This window comes from Cherax quadricarinatus, chromosome 47, assembly GCF_038502225.1.
Source record: "Cherax quadricarinatus isolate ZL_2023a chromosome 47, ASM3850222v1, whole genome shotgun sequence".
Lineage (NCBI taxonomy): Eukaryota > Metazoa > Arthropoda > Malacostraca > Decapoda > Parastacidae > Cherax > Cherax quadricarinatus.
Genome location: NC_091338.1, coordinates 24,711,842 through 24,721,830, shown reverse-complemented (window position 1 = coordinate 24,721,830; position 9,989 = coordinate 24,711,842).

Genomic DNA, 9,989 nt, shown 5'->3' with positions numbered 1-9,989 from the left:
TTCTCCACTGTGTGGCGAAACGTTTCTTCAATAAAGATTCCCATGTGTTGCATAAGTGTCTCAATTCTTCAACTTGCAATATGCAGAATTAAGAACCTGTGCTGCAACACAGATGCAGTAACCCCCCCCCCCACCTCTACACACTTTGAAAAATATATCCACTTTTTTTATATACAAAAGAAAGTATAATACGAGTCACATAATTATAAAATATATATCATCATATAACAAAAAGTATCTAATGAAAACACAAACAATAACCAACTTAAAGAGAGTATTGATACACATATTCTGTATAAACTTGACAAAAGTAAAACCTGATATTCATTACCATGACTTGAACATCATAAGATACCAAATCAATGGAACATAGTATGTTTAAAACCGTGACACCCTGCAAACTGAACTCCCCGCTACCCCAGCCAGACCTCTCCCCCTACCCCAGCCAGACCTCTCCCCCTACCCCAGCCAGACCTCTCCCCCTACCCTAGCCAGACCTCTCCACCCTACCCCATCCAGACCTCTCCACCCTACCCTAGCCAGACCTCCCCACCCTACCCCAGCCAGACCACTCCAACCTACTCCAGCCAGACCTCTCCACCCTACCCTAGCCAGACCTCACCACCCTACCCCAGCCAGACCTCTCCCCCTACCCCAGCCAGACCTCGCCACCCTACCCCAGCCAGACCTCTCCACCCTACCCCAGCCAGACCTCTCCACCCTACCCTAGCCAGACCTCTCCACCCTACTCCAGCCAGACCTCTCCACCCTACCCTAGCCAGACCTCTCCACCCTACCCCAGCCAGACCTCTCCACCCTACCCCAGCCAGACCTCTCCACCCTACCCCAGCCAGACCTCTCCACCCTACCCCAGCCAGACCTCCCCACCCTATCGGAGAAGTACAACATAAAAGTAAGACCACAAGAGTGCACAATAAAATTTACGTTAACCCTAACTCATATACAATACTAGCCAAAAGTATAAAACCTTACATCACTAAAGAACATAAAGCATAAAATCTACAATGCTACATCTGTTCCTAAAACATAATACAAAGGTATAGGCTATAACTGCCTCATGGCTTACAAAACCACCACGTAAAAACCAAAACATCATAAAGTATGATACCGCAATTACAATAATACCAGGATCACCTCAAGAAAAAGAACAAACTAAAAATACAATTAATCATTAAGTTCATTATATAAACATATTCCGTAACCATGTAACAGTTTGGTTTCTGACAACGGGATTCACCATAAACAAAAAAATGGTTATAAAAGATTTCCCTATCACATGTAAGCATAGCCAAATGGGGAACATTATATTTTCTTAATACCTCCCTGTCTTTAAGCCTCAAATAAAAAATGCTTGTGAAAACCCTAAACAGGACATGTTTAACTCTCCACATCAAAACCCAACAAACATAAACAAACAGCAATCACCTTAGTGAGTGTCTAACTTCACAGAAAGACCATGGCACACCCCACCTAAACATCCTATTACAGCTGTAAAACATATACCGTCCGACACAGGAGCAAAAATTCTGAGACCGTATTCAACACACATAGTAGTACATACGCAGAGCAGTACTACATCAAGCATTAAAAAACCATCCTGGCCCAAGACACTTCAGAAAGCCTCCCCTGCCATCCCCTGACTCTATACAAACTCACTCTCCCGTTCATACTCAAGCCCATTCCTGAAGTCTAAAGTCAAAATCCCAGTCTCTTAACCATATGTCTCCAGTTCACCCCCCCCCACTATGCCCCTCCTCATGCTTAACGACTGCACACCCACATACTCCCCTACCACACACTCTTATTCCACATTCCACCCTCCACGGATCTCAAAACAAAACAAAAGTGACAGTTTCAGGGAAAACAACCCATCATAGTTCTACCGTACACCCAACCTTAACATAACATCTACCGTCAGATTACGATAACCCAAAGGAAAACAATTTACCCACACCCTCCCATATAGTAGCCTATTCCTGCAAACTGTATGATACACACTCGCCGCAAGCGCTCACACCCTACAAACACCCCCCACCTCCCGCATACCCAGAGAAACATACGAAAAATCTGCCACCACATACATCACTGCCCTCGGAATGTCCTTGGAAACCCCTCCCACATCAAAATGCAAAACCCTCAAAGTCGAAATGTTACTCCCATCCCCGCCACTATACCTAGGACCCTCGCTAACCATGTCCTTACAACCCCCAAGTTTTCACAAAAATATACAGCATGAAAAGCCGTCTCCTCCTGTCGTGAGGGTTCGAAGGAGATATGAAGGTTGAAGATAAACACACTTGTTGGATGGTAACACTGTATTGCAGAGTGTGAGAAAGGGAGCCCAACCTGCCGTGTGTTGCCTGGTGTAGTCCTATGCATGGATTGAGGCCGAGGTAGTGCGTCCCACGCCCTCATTACACATCCCGTGACGTCATACAAACAGTCACTAGGCCCAGCAAAGGGGTCGTGTATGTAAAACATATGGATGGTACTATGACACTCAGATAAGCTATACATGCACAGGGGATTCAGTAGCTATACTGACAGCTCGGTCATGTTATGTATGTCGTCTCAACATACAATACTACTCTATAGGCTGAACAGGCAGGTGGCTGAGGGCTGATTCTATACAATAACAAAGATATATGTAACTTAGAACTAATGGATGGTATCATAATGGATGTTAACATAATGGATTTTAACATAATGCATTACAAATTATAAGAACAAATCATGGTATATAAAGGATGGAATTGATCAATCGATCTGTATTCATGCACTCTACGGATTCTGAGTAAGAATAAATATATATTTACAAAGGTGAAAGTAATTAACAGCAAAGGCAAATCTGGTGCACACAGATCATTACTGTTAAATTCTCAGAATTCAGAGGGAACGTGAACACACAAATTTTTCTTTTCTGAAAACTGATCAGCTGATAACAAAACACACAGTTGAGAACTTCATTCATCTTGGACATCTAATCATACATACTATGTACATTTAAACCCAACTCTGTGAGGGCAAGATTTACATATGCAGAATGGTTATCATCTTTAGGTGGATCAAATTCTTCTGCAATGGCTAACACATGCCTTGACTGAGAGCGATCTGAACGAGTATCTACAAAAGATACTTGTGGGTTTCTCATTACTAGTCGAGTACACAAAGAATAACGATATTCAGGTTGATTATCTGGCTGAGTATTAGAGGTAGAGGGTACAGAGTCAGGAGGATTGTCAGCATCTGTCTCATTAGTCTGGGTAGAATTATCATCCTCGACATCGCATACTAATTTCATATGATCTAAATGCGATTCTTTATACTGACCAGTACTAATTTCTCTAACCTTATACTTATTGCCATTGATATGTTCAACTATTTGATAAGGGCCAACAAACTTTTGATCGAGCTTAGGCATTGCGGATGTTTTGTTGAAATTAGTCAGCATTACTATCGAACCCACTTTAACTTTTGTCAGCTTAGCATGGCTATTAGTTACTCTAGTAAATTCTGCTGTTGATTTATGAAGTGTTTCACGGATTCTTCTAAAAACACTCTGAGCTTTGCTGGTACGAGTTGCTATGAAATCATCAGGATTATAATTGGGTTTCGAAGTGGAATATAACAACTCATAGGGTAAATGCTTGTCTACACCGTACAGTGCATAATGTGGAGTGTCACCTATGGAAGCATTGTAAGCAGAATTTATGGCACATTGAACATCTGGTATAACTTCATCCCAGGTTTCACTATTGGGGATGATAGTGGCCCCCCAAGACATCAAGTACTTTCTTATTGGTTCGTTCTGCTAACTCATTGATGGCTGGATGATGAGGAACAATGGTGGATTTAGAGATCTTGTACAAGGTACACAAATTTTCAAGAATTTCATTACATAATTCACCTCCATTATCGGTTACTAAGGACTTCGGGGATGGTATGCTTGCAGATAATGCGTTCTTTAAACACTTTAGCTACTGTCTCGGCATTCTTATCTGCAATAGGAACTAACTCACAATATCTGGTGAAATGGACTACCATAACACTCAGATGTTTGTTGCCTTGGAGGGAACATTTAAAATTGGTTAACAAATCTAGCACAACTCTTTCCCACGGTTCACTAGTAGTTGGATACACCTGGATTGTATTAGGACCATTGACATTTCCTTTATGCTGCAAACAGACACTACATTTCTTAACATACTCAGAAATGTCAGTTGCCATACGTGGCCAAAAGTATTTCATTCTGGCTTGTTTCACAGAACGATCCATACCAGTATGTGCAACACCTGGTGCATTGTGAACTAGCTGTAGAGCTACATTCACTAGTGACTGTGGAACTACTAACTGGTATACTCTTCTACTTGGAGTACCCAACTCGGCTGTTCGATACAGTAATTCTTGGCTCATTACAAAGTCACTAATGGGTGCTTGTGGCTTCACAGTCAGAATAAGATCTTCCTGGAGCAGGAATCGAATCACACCAGACCACATGGGATCTGTTTTTTGGACATTCTTTACATCCTCGGCAGTAAATGGAGGGTCTGCAGTTACTATACTAACATGTCGCGATAAAGCATCTGCGACTACATTTGACTTGCCAGGTAAATGTTCAAAAGTGGGATTGAACTCTTGGATAGTCAAGGTCCATCTAGCTAACATTCCAGTAGGTTGTTTGTTCTGGAATAAAGGTATCAGTGGTGCATGGTCTGTTAAGACGTGAACAGGGTACTGGTAAATAATGTCTCAGAAGAGCTTTAAAGACCATACTATTGCTAAAGCTTCTTGCTCCGTTACTGTACAATTACGTTCAGCTTTCGTAAGGACTCGACTAGCAAATGCAACTGCACTGTACTTGCCATCAGTCTTCTGAGCTAGTACGGCACCTATGACAAATGAACTAGCACCAGTTGTCAGATAGAAGGACTTAGAAAAATCTGGAAACTTCAAAATTGGAGCAGACGTTAGCTTTTCTTTTAGTGTTTGGAATGCTCTTTCTTGACAGAAGGTCCAAACAAAAGGAGCATCTTTCTTAAGCAACTCAGTTAGAGGAGCTGCTATTGAAGAAAAATTAGTTCTATAAAAACCTGCTAGACCCACAAAGGATCTTATGGCATCAGCAGTTTTGGGAGATGGAAAATTTAGTACTGCCGTTACTTTACTCTGATCAGTTTTAACCCCTCTAGGAGTGACTACGTGGCACAGAAACTTAATTTCTGATCTGAAAAATTGGCATTTGGACAGTTTGATCTTTAAATTGGCTTCTTCAAGCTTACCAAGTACTACATCAAGTTTTTCAAATGTGTATCCACATCTTCGGACATGACGACTACGTCATCTAAGCACACCATAAGTGCTTTACCAATGAGACCTCTAAAGATATTGGTCATGAGCCTTGAGAACGTGATAGGGGAGGATCGTAATCCAAAGGCCATAAGGAGGAAGTGGTAATGACTTGTGGGAGTGGAGAATGTGGTTAAATCTTGGCTGTCCTCGTGAAGAGGGACTTGCCAAAACCCTTGTAACAAGTCCAGGGTCGAGAAGACTTTGTTATCTCTGATGTTAGGTAAAAGATCACCCAGTACAGGAAGTGGGAAGCGATCTGGAATAGTTTTCGCATTTAACTTCCTAAAGTCAATTACTGGGAGCCAAGTACCATCCTTCTTAGGTACTAGGATCAAGGGCGCATTCCAGGGTGAATTGCTAGGTGCAATAACTCCATCATTGAGCATCTGATTGATCAATTCTTCTGTGACAGCAACTTGGGAATGAGGCATTCTGTACACAGGTATATAGATAGGCCTAGTACCAGGTTCAAGTGGAATACGATGGGACAATAAATTCGTTATACCCATCTTTTCACCTGGTAAGGCAATGGCTTTACGACGTTTGTTCAACAGAGTCAACAAACGCTTGACCTCGTCTGGGAAGTCAGTAGGAGCTAAATCTTTCTCCTCAACTAGTGGAATGGATTGATCCAGGGGAGTGGATGAGGTCTCCCCTGTTGAAATAGCACCGACCCACTGGTCAGGTGGCAAGTCATCCTGTACTTGAACAGGGTAAGGATAGTGAACCAGGTCAACAAGATTGGTATTTGCTCTGAGACGAACACTGTGACCCGAAGTGTTAGCAAGGAATGAATAGATCTTACTGTCTCTTACAACATGTAAGGAAGGTTCAACAAATAAACCCTTGACCTTGCAGGAATCACTGTCAACTAGGACGTTATCACCATCTGGAACACAAGGGACAACAACAGACACTCTAGTGAGAGCACTAGCCACAAGAGAGACGTCTTTCTGCAGACGGCATGTGACATCAACAAGAGATGGCATTACTAGTCTCAAGTAACCGTTTTCCGACAAGGCGTCCCCTGTTGAGAAACTACTTGGACTAGCAGACATTGCAGGGATAGGCTGAGCACTCAAAGAAGTCTGAGCATCCTCGGACACTTGAAGCAATACACTATCTTGCATGTCTCAAGGTGTAGGTTGAACATAGATGGGAGTGACAGAGTTACTAGTGCCTGACCGCTTGGGTACACTACTGGAAAATGCACTGGCTTGTAAGGACTTAATCTGTATGTCGTACTCTGCGGCAGTATGGCAGATCTCTGATCGAAGCTGGTAACTCCAAAATGGAACAATCAAGTCATCAATTTGGGCATGCCATCGGTAAGGGTCAAGCACAATACGTAAGTCTCTCATAGAAGCAAATCCTAGTAGAAGGTCACCAGGGAAAGTAATCTGGTCAACAACAAAGAAAGAAGCAGTAAAGTCTCTACCTTGGATAGAAAAGGTGAGTGAAGTCTGACCTCGGACACGCAGAAGGGAACCAGCTACTCCACTAAGGGAGGTTACAGTAGTTGATTCTACGAGGAGGACACGTCGTAACTGCTTATCTTTAAACAAATTAGACCTGATGATATTAACTTGCGCACCAGAGTCCATGAACACATGAATGGGCTCATGAATAGATGCTTGCACTAGAGGACCTATCGTTTCATTGGGAGTTGTGTACAAACATAAAGGTGGGCTGTCATCAGAGAAGGCATGTTCCACTTCATCCCCAAATTCATCTACGTCAGAGACTTGTGAAGCAACATCAACAGCGGGATTGTCATTCTCAAGACTGCTTAAGGCTTCAAAGGAATTGTGAATAGGGATGGTGTACTCGTTATCACCTACTGTCACCATGGGACGGGTTGACTGGGGTGCTCGGATTCCCCCGAATTGGAAGAATGAGGCTGGTTCTGGTTATTCTGAGAACCCCGACCTCTATTTCCTCTCCTGGCTCTGTGGTTGGAATGGCCATGGAAGGATCTAGAGTACTGGAGGTTATAGAGAGCATTGCACTCGGATGTGTCATGGCCATGAATTCTTTGATAAGTACAATAAGGCAAATCGGACTGGTACCCATCAGTATTTCGATGCCTCTTAGAGCGATTATCAGGACAATTTACCGCGATATGGCCATGGTAACCACAATTATAGCAGGTTCTTTGGCTATGTGTACTGTACATACTACGAGTGCTACGGGAATGATAACTCTTGACACTAGCTTTGGTCGCGAGTGATTTCGATCGGGAGTTTTGGTTGTAGCACAGACAAGAGAAGGTACAGGAGTAGTCAAAGCGGCTGACGTAGACCTTCGATAGGGGAAGGTTCCCGTGGGACACAAGTCACGCACATGGATAAGGGCTGCAAGCGGTCCCATTGCGGCAGTTAGTGGACTGGAATGATACTCATACATTGACGCTGGCGGCATTAACTGTTTAATAACGCCAAATGCTGCTAATTTGGCAAACCCTTCAAGAGCTCGTTTATCATCGTATGCAAGGTACTTGGTACTTTGACCGGCCTTAACGAATGAGGTCATGAGGCTATTTAAACGAAGAGCAAACTCATCTAAGGATTCCTCTGGCCTCGGAGCTGTACACACTAATTCCTTAAGGACAAAAGGAACAGTGACTCTCACTGGGTCAAGATAGTTACATATTAATTGCTCATAATCTTGCCACATGGTTAGATCCTGAAAGTCCTGCATACAGATCAAGTTGAAGACATGCGCGGCAGCTGGTGAATGAGCTAAACTCTCCTTTCCGATACTAATTATACAACTCTCTGATGGGGGACCATCTACTGAGGCATTTGCCCTAGCACGAACAGCGGTAAACCATGCTTCCAGGTTGTCTAAATTCCCATTGAACAATGGCATAGCGTCATAAAGGTCACGACTAAAATTGCGAAGGCTCGTAGTCTGAGTGTGTCTATCGTTTGATAAGGAATTACTCGAATTTTGGACTGATGCATTGTTGCTTGGACTTGCAGTGTGTGCAGAGGCATCGCTAGAGAAGACTTTAGACATGCTTGCAAAATGTGAAACAAGAGTTTAGAGAAATAAAAGAAAATATAACTGAGGAACACACAACACAGTAGACTTAAATGGGAATAAATGCTTAACTATTCTGCATAAGTAAATAAAAAATTGACAAGTCACACTGTAAGTAAGGAAAACTCACATAAAAAAAATAAAAAATTACTCAACTGGATAAGCAACACTTTGAAAATCAATAGAAATTGTACTTTACTCAAATCAAATTTACTCAAATTTACTTTAAAGTGAATTAACACTAAATAATAAAATGAGATCAATAAATCTTGTGCAAAATTAAAACAAACTGGGAAAGCAATTCACTAAAAATAAAATAAAATGAGACAAAACAAGAAATGTAAAACTGAAATCACAGAATATTGCACTGAGATAACTGTAGCAATAATGCAAATAACAATTACTAATCAAAAGTACTGCACAGCACAACACTACATAAAAATTTGTGAGAGAAAAAATTTAATGGCAGCACAATGTTTACACAAGAATTATTGCAAAATGAGTCAGTATTGCAATAATAAAAAAAAATAACACAAAGAAAATAGTTTACAAAAGCAACAAAAAAAATATTATTAAGGAATGAACTGATTGAACACTTTAACTCTTAATTGTAGCACTAAGAGTGAATTTGTTCAATGAAATATGAAAAATAATAGATGCAAAAACACAAAACAAAGAAAGGTGAACACTCAGGAACAAAACACATCAATAAATGCACAATACTATGAGAATTTTCTTGCAATGAAGCTTGTGGTGTGAAAAATTGGAAAATAATTGCCCTGCTTCAACAAAATAATGACACTATTGTGTGTGGAGATAAGACAAATTAGACACTGGCTAAATGAAAAGAATTAACACAAGAATGTTCAACCCACAGAAGAAAAAAAATAGCAAATGAAGGAAAACAAAAACAGCAAGAACACACAAATGCTGGAAGAAAAAAAAATAGCTGAGACAACACTGAGTTGTGATGCAGAATATAAGGTAACAAGTTACTGAATTACTTCACTGTATAAATTACTAGTCAAGGAACACAATACTGTGAACACAAGATAATTGTGAGGTGTAAACACAAGGTTATGCTGCTTATATATTGCACAAAACAAGGAAAAACATTAAAGTACTTCAAGTATATAAAAAAAATGAACACAACACAACAGACATAAATAAAGCACGAAAATTAACACTGAAGAAAGAAAAAAAAATATTGCAAACAGGATATAATGAACACTGATCAAGAGTCACTGAATGTCACTAAGAAAACAGTCAAGAAAATTGTCTCAACACTCACAAATGTCTCTATATGATCACTGTAACGACATTGGTGGAGAATGAGAGAGATGGTGGTGAAGGTAGAAGTTGGAGTCTGGCGGCATTTGCTGCTTCCCTCAACATGATGACGGCTTGATGAATTTGTGCTTAAATCGACGATGGGCCCACACAGGAGGATTTTACGATGGCGCACAGGGTCGAAGGAATACTCTTGTCTCTTGACCCCCTATGTGGTCTGTAAAATATGGTGCTAGAACCCGTGATAAGGGTAAAAAAAAAAAACAGTGGTAGTGGGTGAGTGC